Source organism: Anser cygnoides, chromosome 12 (assembly GCF_040182565.1).
Source record: "Anser cygnoides isolate HZ-2024a breed goose chromosome 12, Taihu_goose_T2T_genome, whole genome shotgun sequence".
NCBI lineage: Eukaryota > Metazoa > Chordata > Aves > Anseriformes > Anatidae > Anser > Anser cygnoides.
In genome coordinates this window covers 15,974,839-15,988,632 of record NC_089884.1, presented here as the reverse complement: position 1 = coordinate 15,988,632, position 13,794 = coordinate 15,974,839, and the positions used below count along the sequence as shown (strand labels likewise).

Here is a 13,794-nt window from a genome sequence, read left to right as displayed (position 1 = left end):
CTTAAGGTTGGCTTCTGCATACACATGAAGCTGCAGTGTTAAGCATAATTTGTGTAGCTGCTTCGGTGTCATCACTAAGGTCAGTTGTTTTAAACTAAACCAAAGTACCTGCCCCCTCCTTGCATGCTCCTCTCTGAAGGCAGCAGCCCTGTGGACATGGGTTTGATTTTTTTCCTGCCAATCAGAGAGGTGGGGGACTTTCCTTGGTGTCCTGGTTCCAGTTAGGACAGAGTTAATTTTTCCTCATAGTAGCTGGTAGGGTGCTGTGTTTTGGATTAGGATGAGAAGAGCGCTGATAACATGCTGATGTTTTAATTGTTGCAGAGCAGTGTTTACACCAGGCCAAGGACTTTTCGGCTTCTCGCTCTGTCCTGCCAGCAGGCAGGCTGGGGGTGCAGCAGGAGCTGGGAGGGGACAGACCCAGGACAGCTGACCCAAACTGGCCAAAGGGGTATTCCATACCATCTGACGTCATGCTAAACAATATATAGGGGTGGCTGGCCGGGGTGGGGGGGCCGGCTGCTCGGGAATAGGCTGGGCATCGGTCAGCGGGTGGTGAGCAATTGCATTGTGCATCACTTGTTTTCTTACACATTATTATTATTAATACTATTATCATTATCACTATTATTATTATTATTATTGTTATTATTATATTCCTGTCTTAATAAACCGTCTTTATCTCAACTCACCGGCTTCACTTTCCCGTTTCTCTCCCCCATCCCAGAGAGGGAGGGGGGAGGGTGAGCGAACGGCTGTGTGGTGTTTAGCTGCCGGCCGGGTTAAACCACAACACTTGGGTAAGAACTTATGCCTAGGAGAGCCAAAAGACAGGAATTCCCTGGCAGCAATGTGTAGACTTGTTAGCAACCCCCAAGGATGTTTGAAGACAGGGGTCTTTTCCCATCTGAACTCCTGAGTGGTCTGTTCCGAGCTTCATTCTTAAAGCATCTCACAAAGAGCTGGCTGTAAATGAAGGAAAAGGAGAGCTGCCCTTACCAGGACCTGGCAGCTGATCTCAGCCCATCCCTGAGCAGATCCATCAAGGGACTGGAGGATCCCTGGCGTTTGGCTGAGGGATGTGTACCTATAAGCGGAAGAAAAAGCTCAAAGCAAATGGGGGTGTTCTCAAGGCATGGGAATGGAGAAGCTGCTAATGAAGAGTTGTTATGAAGCTACTAAAGGAGGAAATACTCAACCGCTTGGAATCCTCCAAGCTATTTGTCATGGACAGCACACTGCTACCACCTAAATAAGCAAACAAACAAGCACAAAAGATAAAGACAAGAAATAATCACTGAGCATATCAGCAAGAGGAGAATGCAGTTCTGTGAAGATAGTAAAATTACATACAGAGGTCAAACCACTCTGCGTTGCCATCCTGCCGCTGCAGAATAGCCCCGGTGTTACATGTATATGCATGGACATTGGCAGCTCTAATGTGGCTATGAGAGGGAAATGGTATCAAGGTGTGTGTGTGCACTAGGATCAGAATGGCATTTACATCTCATGCCTACAACCGTGAGGTGAACACAATCACAGCATACTCCTTTGAAGGAGGGAGATGCACGATAAACTACCCTCATCCTGTATTTTTAATATTTTTTGAAGTGGCTTTATTTTAAACTGGGCCTTGCAGTTACATGGTGTTCATATTTTCCCACAACACCTGTATGTTTGAAATTCTGAGTTCTCACCAGATTTCCCTCTCCTTTTACATATCAGCGAAGAGAGGGTGTTTTGCTTTCGGGTACCTGATGTCTTGAAAGAAAATTTGTGTTTGAAGTTCAGCTGATATGTGACTTTGCTGAGTTGGCACTTGTCGAATGACAGTAATGGGCTGAGCTTTCCTGATGAGATCTTTCTCCTTCCAGACTCTCCAGAAAATTTGTTCAAATACTTGGTTAGCTCTCCCTTTTTTTTTTTTTTCTTCCCTGATGCATTGTTTGTGAAAGCTTTGTCCTGAATAATGGAGTGACTCAGTATTTGGGTTGAACTTTTTCAAATCATTTCAGACACACTTGAGTAGTGGCTCAAAAACTGGTTGCTTCATAAGCAAGTTTTTTAAGCAACTTGATGTAGGTTTCATCGTGTTGTGGGAGAGAAGAATGCTAGGACTTTTAGGGCATTCCCACTAACAGTACAGCTGTGGCTGATTAATCCAGATCATCTCACTCCACTTGTTATAGTGTGCTTTAATTTTTTATTACTTAAGAATTTATTTTGAAATTATGCTGATTAAAAAGGGTTGTATTTCCATCAGTACCTACATTAATTCAACCTTGTAAAGTTTACTTCACCCACTCAACTGGGTGGAGTGACTCTTTTATGGATGAGCAGATGTTATAGTTGAGCTGTCAATTTTTATATTACTTAATTTATGCATGAGAAATATTTCAATCCCAAACAATCCACTGTGAAGGAATGGCAAGATTTCTCGATTCTGTGACAATGTGGAAATTCAACGATGTCTCCTTCATATTATGAAATTGAGACATTTGCAAATCTGACATTAAAAAGCTGTTAAGTACTGAATATTGTCACATTATGACATTGCGTTCAGCTTGATAGTCCTTGGTAGTTCAGCAGAATGGAGCAGTCATTAGCAGTGTAAATCAGTATAACTCCACATAAGTCAATGAAACAATTCATCAGATGAGCTTTTCTTGTTCTCCTGCAATATTCTTATTTTAGAGATGAGGCTTTCTTGTTCTGCAATATTCTTATTTTAGCCCTCATAATGATCTTAATTCTTTCTCTCCACTGCATAACAAGAGTACCATCTGAAGGGAAAATAAACAAGCACATAGACTCCAGTTAGTCGAATTTGTTTGATACAATCCCTATGGATTTTATTTTAAATATACTTAATATTTTTATTCTCGGTTTGTGGAAATATCTCATAGCAGCTACAGTAGGGAGCACTGAATGATTGGGTACTTGAGGAGGACTAATGAGAACTTTGAAACTTTGGGGAGGCAACACAATTTCAGGCTGTGGCATTAGCACATCAGTTCAATGCTTCTGCTACAGAGAGGAGCAGGCATTGGGAAGTCCTGGGGGTCCTTGAGGTTTTGGAGTTACCAGTGAAGATGTCTTCATGCATTTTGAAGACTATTTTCACAGCCCAAATAGCTGAAAGTATTTATTTGGAAAGCTCACACCCTGAACTGGAGTCCTGCCGTAAGTGGCCAGCACTGGGATGGGTTTTGTTGTAGAGCCATGCGCAAGCGTGTGACGTAGCACAGTTGTTGGGAAAATTGGAGGCGTAGCCTACTTGGTATGGCGATGACAGCTTTTCTAGCTCTGCAAGGACAGAGCTGCATGCTGCACAACCTCCAGGCATGTATTCAGAGCCCTACTCGGCACTGCTGATGGAACTGTGGAAAACCAAAAATACCCTTCTTAATGCAGCCAGTGTTGAGAACTTCATTTCCTTAAAAAGAAATCTGGAAGACTTCCCGGATTATGTATGTGTGCCTCTAACTTCAGAGGATAGGACTGTGATGGGAGACTATGAGTAAAAATAATAGGAGAGGACTTTCTTGTTCCCTTGCAATATCCTCCTTTTAGCCCTCCTACTGATCATGATTCGTTCTCCATCATTGCATAACGGGTACAAATCTGAAGGGAAAATAAACACATACATTGATCCCTAGCTGGCTCAGTATCCTGTAATTTGGGGTTGATGAATAGCAAATGGTGAACTTGAGTGGACTAACTTTGAATTCTCATTTGCAACAAACTAGTAAGAATATTTTAATTCACTTAACAATACATTACATTTTAACTGATTTTCATCTTAATAGATTTTTGTGCGAAAAGACAATCCCCAGTGAGGAGGCTGTCTTGGTGGCATTTGTAACACAGCTGTGTGCAGGAAAGATTTTGAAGCTTCGAGTCTGCTACAAAGGCTAGACCAAAAGAGATGTCGAATTCAGAAAACACTGTTTGTGGCTTCTGAGGTGAAGGTGTTTGGTCGATCCTTTCACTGGTGGTTTATCAGGCAAAAGTCAGTTGCACTGTACTGTTCAGAGGCTGTTTTTCAGTGAAACATTTAAACGTTATTTGTTTTCAGTTAAGGTAAAAGTTCGATCTGGGCTCGAGATCTGGTCTCCAAGCTTTTTCAGATTTTGGTGATAATTGAAGTCTTTATAATGAACCAATGCCCTTCCCCTTAAGACAAGCACTGTTGAATTTCAGGGTGATCGAAAAGTGCATCCTTTTCTGATTTGGTGGGTTAAAGACCACTTGCAAATTTATTAAAGACTTTAGTATTTAACCAGTTCTTTTTGTTCCCTCACCCCAATTTCTAGAAACCTTCATTTACGCTGAATTCAAATTAATTATTGTAAGAGCTTTTGCCCTTCTCCATGACTTATTTCTGCCCTCTGGCTGATCAGTGGTCCATGGTCAGCTCTCAGATCTCCAAGAAGCTGAAAACACATAGAACATTTTGACATTTAGGAAGGTCGTGTAACTGAAGAGGTTGAAGGACTGATTTAACTAGCAGGAGAGCAGTTCATTCCCTTTTACATTCAGGTTGTTTAAACAATTGTTTTCCACTTTGAAACAGGCTTCAATTTTGTTCTTTATCATGTGACTGGTCTATACTGCATAGCACCCAAATAGGAATCATCTTGTAAACCTTCTCCCTTGAGAGTTATCTTATCTTCCAGCTCTCCTTCTCTCTGTCCCATGCATGTGTTTTACAGGTTGGAGATGCTACACCAAAGGCTGATGAAAATAGAAATAGAAATCTTATGGCAAGCATAATGTCTTGCTAAGGGGACACTTGTAACGGCATCCTCTGAGAGAGATTGTCCCAAAGAGGCATGGTTTCAGGTGACAAATCCGTAATTGTCTTCTATGGCAAAGAGGGAAAACATTAGCTTTTATCTCAAGCTGATCTTTTCGGAGTAGGCATGCATCCAACCCAGAAGCTCAGACCTAGAATTCAGGATTTGAGGACAGATATGAATCAAGAGCTGAATTTTACTAAGCTTCTAGATGTGATTTTTTACCTGCTTCTAGATGTGATTGCAATAGGATCTGCCAGTAGTGTTTCCAATGTGGCAGAATTTCGTGCATGTGTTTAGTGCAGGCACTGACTTAAAGCTCCAGGTGAGTTTTGGTCCTGAGTAATTTACTCTCTTCCATCCCTGCCTGTGCTGTGGAGATGAGCAGGCTCTTCTGCTTAGAGGAGAGCAAGGTCAGGAGAGTTTTCCTTACATCCTTTTGTCATAAGTAATACTGTCTGATCTGGTGCACTTGATTCTAGACGTGTTAAGCCAAAATTCATGTGTTCTCTGTGGACATGTACAGGTAGCTATGAATTGATAATAGACAATGGTATTTTTGCCATGCACTTGTTTAGGCAGAGGAGCGGCAATTGCAGTAGCTATAAGCTGTGTGATAGGATATTCTGTGAAATTTAAATTCAGTAAAGGTAGTCTGAGGATTACAGTGGATATTAGTATTAACCAATTACAAAAAAAAAAATCTAAATTAAATGTCAACCCCCACCCAGGTGTGGTCATTGAAATTCAGATCCAGATGCAAGATTGGCATCTTGTGTGTATCTTTGCTGTGCTGAAACAGTGGCAAAAAGCAACAATATTCTCCTCTGTCTCTTAGCAAGCAGTTAATCGAGCTCTCTGTCTCAAATATCTCCTCAATGATCAGGAGTTCTTAACCGTTCACATTTTTCATTCCTCCCATCACCTGAGAAGGCTTGTCTATTGTTAAACCAAGCAGCAGTGACTTCCCGGTGAAATAAAATGAAACAAAGCAAAACCTTTCTCTCATTCTGTGAGGTCTGTTTAATTTTAATTCTGTTGCAAAATAGTTTGTCTGACTTAGTTATGAGTGAGTGGAAAAAAGTGTCACTTTGTGTGGTGTTTCAGTGCCAAGCTCTTTAAAGTGGTGTAGTTGGAAATGGTGAAGACCTGGGAGGTCACCTAACAGCTGCTATTCCCAAGCAGGATTTGTTCCTATAGTGTGTGTATGTATACATTACATATATTATATATATTCTATATAGAGAGAGTAGTACATCTATGTAATATATATATATTGGGTAGTTCATCTATTTAATGAACTCACTATAATTCACTTGTTAAAAGGAAATAGTGATTTACTATTATGCTTTTGCTCTGATAATATTATCCCTCTATTTTCTCTCTGTCCTTTATGTTTTTGAAACTTCTGTAAGTCCTACTGTGTGCTTCAAAGCTGCATCCAAAGATCCAAATTTGGACAGATTATTCTGCTTTATCCACCACCAAAGGGCAGCCCCCCTGGGCTGGTCTGTACCATGCAGGATCAGAGGCACTGACTACAAGCAATGTTCTGGGTAAGGAAAGTAAGAAAGTACAGTACAGTTACGGAGAGAGTGATGGGGAGTTCAGTAGAGAGAATGGAGTTAACATCCTGGAAACTACTATGTGCTCTGGTCAAAAGTGCCATTAGATCTTCAGTGCTCAAGAGGATCTTTAATGATGCTTTAAATTCAAAGGGCTCTCAACTTAGAAGTTTTGCTTTTGATATAAGACTTGTTAGAGCAGAGTTTTATTTTCTTCTATACTGTAAAAAATGCAAGCTGTTTTCTATAAGATGACAGAAGCTGTCAATCAGTTAATTTGTTGCTCAGACACCTACATTTTTACAGCCTCGTTTAGCATGCTTTTTTGGGTACATCTACCAGAAAGCCTTTCATAGAGAGGGGTTCTCCCACTATGTGAGATCATTTTGTCAAATGCTGCCCAGGCACTTGTTCTTCTTGTCTCACTGTATTTGTACAGCCTGTACAGCAGATTCATGCTCTGCAGGACCAAAGAGTAGTAATTACAGGCAAAGGCTCTGAATCTATAAAATGTTTATGTTTTTGGGGGGTGACAAAAGCAGATTTTGGAGGAATAGGTCTCTAGTGGCTCTTGCTGATGTTGCCTGGATTGTGAGTGCTCGGGGTCATGATCAGAGAGGAGCTGTACTTCTGTCCTCACCTTTGTCTACAGTATCTCCTTTCAGGTGTCATATCGGATGTACGCTCACCCCTGGATATGGGTTTCCGTTCGTGCCAGATCAGGTCCTGGCCCGTCTGCTTGAGTTCATTCTGCCAGAGGTTTTCTCCAGGGCTCTGTCAGCAGCAGTACATGGTGACCAGGCATCTGTCTGTCCTAAAAAACATTTCGCCTTTGTTTTAGTGAATGCTAGAGAAACTGTTAAAACAACAAACACTTTATGCATATGGTTTTTGATGACTGGGCGTTTCTTCTTCCATTGTGATCCAGGAGGGCCCTTGCTGAATGGTTAGGGCGTTACAGCTCTCAGACCAGCACTCTTCAAACAAGTTACTCTTGCTGATGGGAAGCTTTCTTTTTAAGCTGTTTGGGTTCCTTTCTGTACTCTGCAGTCTGCAGAGAAGTAAGTTTATCTAGCGTGTTACTACTTTTCAGTTCATTTTCTACAGATAGCCCTCATTTCATTTTAAACCCAAACATTAAATATCCTGATAGCCATGTCAGTATTCAGTATTCTTTAATAGTTAAATGGCAAAGCCAGAGCATTATATTTAACGTTTCTGGCAAAAAAAAGGCCCAGGGCATCTTGTGCTGGTTGTCCCTAAACCAGTGGCTGTTTCTGAAGAATCAGCTGTGTACTTCCAATTTCTTTTTAACCTTGCAGAGTCTTAAATTTTAGTTTCTCCAAGACAGGCTGTCAGAGGTAGACAAGTATTTTTGGACAGCTACTTCTCCAGGAAGCAATCATCATACCTTTGAAAAACTCCTTGAATGTGTTATCACGAAGTGCTGGGCATTTTAGAAGGTGGCACCAAGACCACAGTACTGGATTCTATAACTTGTACCTAGAAGATCCTACAGGAGGCCAAAGGGAAGACAGCAAAGTAACTGGGGTGAGAATCACCTAGATGTGGAAGGAAGAGCGATGGCAATGGTTCAAAGTGGTGAAGGCCCCAGTTGTGAATGCAATTGTGACAACGTAGAGCTTCATGTTCCAGAACGATCTGTCAAAAGCAGTTGTGCAGTATCGTCACTGAAAGACCCACTGTGGGTTTTAATCTGGTGCCTTGGTCCATGCGCCCCTAACTGAAAACTGAAGCAAGGCCTGTGGTGCTGTGTGGTGAACGATAGGTAGGTCTGGTGTGCTAAGTCTTCATCTGGTATCTTCCAGGGCGATTTTTGATCCTGTAATTTTTCATCTCTTGTTTGGATTAAGAATAATTCACTTTATAAGAGTTTCCCATTTAAAAAAAAAAAAAAAAAAAGAGCTTCAGATTACAAGATTCTGCAGAAGAGCTCTGTCTGGACAGTGTCTTACACAGACTAATATAACTTTCCATGTGGGTTTCAAACACCACATCTAAGGCAAAGCACATTAAATGACAAAGGTTTTCCCTGTAGTTCCTCTTCCCTTGTGCTATCTTTCATATGCAAAGATCATCAGGTCTAAGGTTATTAATTGCTTGTCAATTAGTTTGAAATCCTCTGGATCCAAAGCTCTCACCCTTAGTGCTTAGCTGTTTTTTATTTCCTTGCAATATAAGAAGTGAGGGGCGGGGCTCTTTATCCCAAGTTAAATTAAAATCCTGTATTTCAGTTGGGGTGCATGGGCTGTCTCGCTGCGTGCAGGTCCGTGCAGCTCACTGAGCTGGGGCCTGGCACCTGCTGTCTCTCAGTAACTTTAGACTGTGGTACGGGCTGGATCATGTGTCCGAGATGGGATTTCAGCCTCTTCTCATCATTTTAAGAGTTTAAATTGGACAAAAGGCCAACCTTAAGTTTGACCATTTCGGCTTAGTGGAATCAATGCTGAGCACAGAGCGAAGAAGGTGGGGTGGCTTGTGCCTGTGATTTGGCTAGTGGACAAAGTATTTACATTGGTTGAAAAATAAATAAAAATTGAAGTTTTCCATTTCATCATATGCAAGGTAGATAAAATACATGGGTGAGCCTTGAGCCTCTTCAGCTCCTCTCCCCTCTCTGCTCCTCTGGTGTGCAGAGGAAGAGGCGTTTGGCTTCGGGAGGCTGGCAGGGTGCGGGTTGCTGTAGGTATGGCTGTGCTTGGGGCAGGAGTCTGGCCTCCAACGTGTTGGTGCTGCACCTTGTCCTGTGCTTACACAGATGAAGGAACCGGCGTTTAGCTGGCACTGGGCTCTACTATTTTGGCTGATAAGGTTCAGTGTAAACAAATGCAGGTCTGTGAATTATCTGGCATGGGGATCAGTTAGGGGTGCTGGCTTCCTATAGCCTTAATCTCGTTGGCCTAAATGATTTATAAACTGGCAACATGATAAATGTTGTTTTAAGTGGACAAATCACATTGAAGAGTTGTAACTTTCTGTCAGTGTGTAACATGACCGCTTCTCTTAGGGGAAGAATAACAATCACAAGGAGCAGTGAGGGTAACAGGATCACAAGTAGGCATATTCCTTCTCTGCAGCATAAATCATTAGAAGGGCACTTCTTTCTTTCCGCTTTCCTCTTTGCTTGTCCTTCTTCGTCCTTTCTTTTTTCTTTTTTTTTTTTTTTGGTGCTATTTTCTAGTGCTTCCATACCATTTTGGAAAGCTAAACCCTCCACTTGATTTGTGCTGCAGTTTCTTCATAAATCTATGAAGCTTGTCTCCATCAAGCTGTATTTTCCATTAAAATATAGTTCCCAGGTGATTTCCAATACTATGAAAAACATGTAGCCATAAGTCTTTCACTGATTGTTTATTATCTGTTTAGGTGCTCCTGAGGATTTTGACAGCTAGGACTTGTATCATATGTAATGTAATAAAAGTGAATGTCTTCAGCATAACAGGGATAGCTGGCCTTTCATTTCTGTCTGCAAGGGCTGTATTTGTTTTCTGTGTCTTTTTAACATGAAACTTTGGGTCTGCTCCAAATCGGGTCAGCTTAAACTTTGTGTTTTCTTTGCTATATAGATGAACAAAAGGCAAAAGAAAATCCAAACAAAACACTACAAAAGCTTTCCTGTTATAAACAGCACAGGAAGCAGTAACAACAAAGCTAGTATTTGTGTCGGTGGAGGAATAGTTTGACTTCAGCTGGCTTCCAGCATGGACACACCATTTCTCCTCTGGCTGCAGGAGATGCATCAGGACATTGGTTGTCTGCAAAACTGCAACTCTTTCACACGCAAAGTTCCCCCTGCCCTTAAAGTCAACTTCACATTAGCATTACAGGGTCAGCCTGTATGTTAGAACTGACACGTGGTGGTGCACAGGAAACCTGGGCTAGGAATAAAACCTTACCCAAACTCGCACAGCATGTTGTGAGTTCAGTTCATCAAGTCTTTGTGTGCTGCCTCCGCTGCCAAAAGAAATGCTGCGTTTCCTTGGCACCTGTGCTGACACGTGTGATGCGTTGCAAAGAAACCATAGCGGGCCTGGCAGCGGGCTCTGGACAAATTCTGTCTAGGAAAGGATGACAGAGGTGGCCCCATCACAGAAAGGGAGGGAAAGAGGAGGCTGTCTTGAAGGTGGGCCAGGAGATAAGGGAGCTAGCTTGCGTTTGCAGGCCGTGTGGTTACTGTCAAGGCAGTCTTGTGCGTTGCCTCAGTTTCCCCATCAGTGGGTCAGGGGAGTATTGGTTATTATAGTAAACCAATGCAGGACTCAGAAGGAAAATAACTAATAATTATTAGTAAGGTTTGTAATTTAAAGGTTGGCTTTGTAACAGGCAAAGTGATTTACTGTGGTCAGGAAAACTACCCAGTTTGGACTTCAGTGCCTTTGTAACATGGAACATCCTCTCCCTGCCCTGCGAGGAGATGTCCTTACTTCCCTTCCCAATGGTATTCACACAGTGGCTGAGTAGAGCTGATATAACTGTGAGTTTGCTTTGTATCTTCTCCAGTTGGACCTCAGAACTGGTTTTCCAATGAGAAACTACTGTTTCCTAAATGCTTGGTGAAGCGCTTAATTGTGAAAATGACTAGTTTAACTTACAACATCAATTTGAAAAATTGCTCATTAATTTTTGAGGTGCAGCCACCTTCCCTGGAGGACAGAACTACTGATCTCATCTACACCTAAAACCTTGGCTTCATCTGCTAGCAGGCATGTCTGATCTGCAAATGAAATTTGGCTTACCATCTTCGTTTCCTTATAAACACCCCTGACTGCACCTTTGGCAGAACACATGATAATTAAAGAGTTGTGGCTTATACTGTGCAGGCTGAACAGAGCTGGCAGGGAGGAGTTTAGATGAGCAGCATGCCACACAGAAATATTGTCTTTCCCTCCACTTTCCAGTGGCATTTAATAGCAAAATTGAAACTCTCAAAGAGCTACGTGAGCTAAAATGTTTGGGTTGATTTCTTATTGTTTGCTTAACATATCAGATTATTTAGGCCTAAATTATCTATGCAGCTGGTAGACAAATAATTCAACATAAACAGAGTGCAGGAATTGAAGGGGGTGCGATCTGAATAAGAAGCACTGCTTGAGAAATGCTTTATCTACCTACAGGAGTTTTAAAGCATGCGGGGTTGGTTTGAATCCACTAAATGTGGATGGTTCAAATCCCTGGCTTTTTCAGACCTCCAAAGACATCAGAGCTTCACCAGTGCAAACCCCATCCATTGATGGGCACGGTAGACACATTTTTCACTGAGATTAAACTTTGTCAGAACTGAAATAACTTCAACTGCTGCAAATTGACCTTTAAAAGTATTTTTTAATATGTTTTGTTTTCAAAATAAGAGTTCTTTGGATCTTTGTTTCACCTGGATGCTGGCCATCACTAGCAAAGTAATTCCACATGGAGACCTCTTCTTTCCTCAATTCTCATCTTCTGTGCTACTTTTAGTCTGCAGAATTGCCATTTCCTCCCTTTAGCCCTGACTGTACAGATTTCATCTCCTGAGTCTCAGCCCTCCTCTTGCCCACAACATCCAAGGAAATGTTCCTAGGCACACCAGAGAAATTGAACTGGAATGCCCTGAGACATCCAGAAGCTGAGTATAAAGTGCACAAAGGTTTTGTCTTTAGTAGTTGATTGGCTTCCAAATTTACTCCCAATGTGTTCTGTCATCATTAGTTTATAATTTTAGCACTGATTCACTCCTGAAATGAAAACCTCTTAAAGAGCAAAGACTGATGTAGATGAAACCCTCTGGGTTGTGATCTGTTCATTTAGAGCCAAATGGCCCGCTCGTTAATGCCATTTGCCTTATGACCAATTACTAGATATTTCCTTATTAAGCAAAAAATCACTTTTGCCCAGTGTTGTAAACTAGCTTAATAGCACTTCACCTTCTTCTGCATCATAGCAGTTGAAAAAGATTGGGACGTAGGGTTCATTTACTGACCAGCTCAACATTGGAGGGAGCTCTTTTTTTCTTTTTTTTTTTTTTCTTTTCTGAAAATGAAGGTGGACAGGCAGAATACTTTGTCCTTCCTCAGTAAGGACATTGAAACTGGAAGATGTCAGAGCTTTAGCTGTGACACTCTAAAAGGCTGTTATTCCCCAAAATCTTGGTGCTCTTGTTTTGGGGGTTATATGACTGAACCCACCAGCTTGGGAGAAAGAAGAAACTCTATTTGCAGGTTATCTTTCTTGTCTCGCCACTCTTTCCAAGCCAGGCCTACAAGCTCCACTTCCACCCATCTTAGTCCATCAGTCTTTCCTGAAGTTGTAAGGACTGTGTGAGTTTGGAAGCAACCTGCTTCATCCAGCCACGGTATACCATTATTTTTCTAATTAAGGTCCTGTGATTATATGACGTGCTTTTCCTCTTAGCTGTTCCAGGAAGTTGTCATTCTCAGCTTTCATAGCCCCAGATCACTTATTCCTCTTTTTCCCTTGACAGGAAAGGATCATTGCTGTATACTTAGAGTGCTTGCACACCATATTCAGTATGTACTTACTAAATATGCACATTTACATATTTAGACAACAGCCTTCTTTTCCTAGCTGAGCACATTTTTAGCCTCCTGTTGTGCAATACGTTCCTGAAGCTCCTACTCTCCTTTCTCTGTGTCTGTTTCAGGTTGAATTTGCCTCAAATCTGCTGCCCTCAGTGAGGGGATCTGTGCCCAGTGCTCCAGGCCTGCGGGGTGCAGCCCGTTGCCCTGTCTTCCTGGGGCTGACGTGCTTTGCCTCGTGTTCTGTGATTTTCTCTTCTCTTACAGCCACATCACCAAGCTTGCTTGCCATCTTCTTGTGACTGACAAATATACCCAGGTGCATATCTCACTGCCAGGTGAAGTGTTTGTACTTCACTGCAAAGTTACTATTTTTACACAGCATTTGTTTTTTATGCTCTTTTTACCAGTACTTCCAAATCTCTAGTTCTTCCCTTTGTTCTTGAGGAAGATGCTGATCCCCCCCTCTACACTGATAAAGCCTCACTGGGGCTGAAGCATGGTTACACTCTCACCTTTGTAGTTTGCATTTGGAAGAACTGATCCATCACCTTTGGTGTGATTGTGGTCTGCTTAAAGACAGCAAACGTGGTCGGAGGATGCACCAAGCTCTGCAGCTGGTTACTAGCATGGACACAGTTACTTTTGGATATCCGTGGATATTTCCCAGCAACAGGTTATAGCTAATACACTCTCACAGTGGCTTTAAAAGAACTGTACACTCTGGACTAATCTATCTGATGGAATAGGATGAGTTTCAGCTACTAAACCCTCCCTCCTGAGGCCAAATGCTTTAAGTAGGATCTGATGCAGATCCTTATCCTCGGACTGTCAATAACGGCTTCAGAGCACATCATCTCTTTTTCCTTTCAGACGTAGTTTATTCATTTACTGGTG

The 13,794-nt window shown here is 41.9% G+C and overlaps 1 long non-coding RNA gene across 3 annotated transcripts; it reads right to left on the bottom strand.

Annotated features, from left to right (window-relative positions):
• Positions 1-2,385: 2,385 nt before the first annotated feature.
• LOC136791810 (uncharacterized) lies at positions 2,386-7,978 on the bottom strand. Of its 3 annotated transcripts, none has more exons than XR_010834604.1 (3): positions 7,776-7,974; positions 7,005-7,178; positions 2,386-2,783 (listed from the first exon to the last, which is right to left on the bottom strand). It is a non-coding gene; the product is annotated as an uncharacterized lncRNA (long non-coding RNA). The 3 variants fall into 3 exon arrangements; XR_010834605.1 differs by lacking the exon at positions 2,386-2,783 and adding an exon at positions 3,911-4,436 and having other exon boundaries at positions 7,776-7,978; XR_010834603.1 differs by lacking the exon at positions 2,386-2,783 and having other exon boundaries at positions 6,861-7,178; positions 7,776-7,972.
• Positions 7,979-13,794: the final 5,816 nt, after the last annotated feature.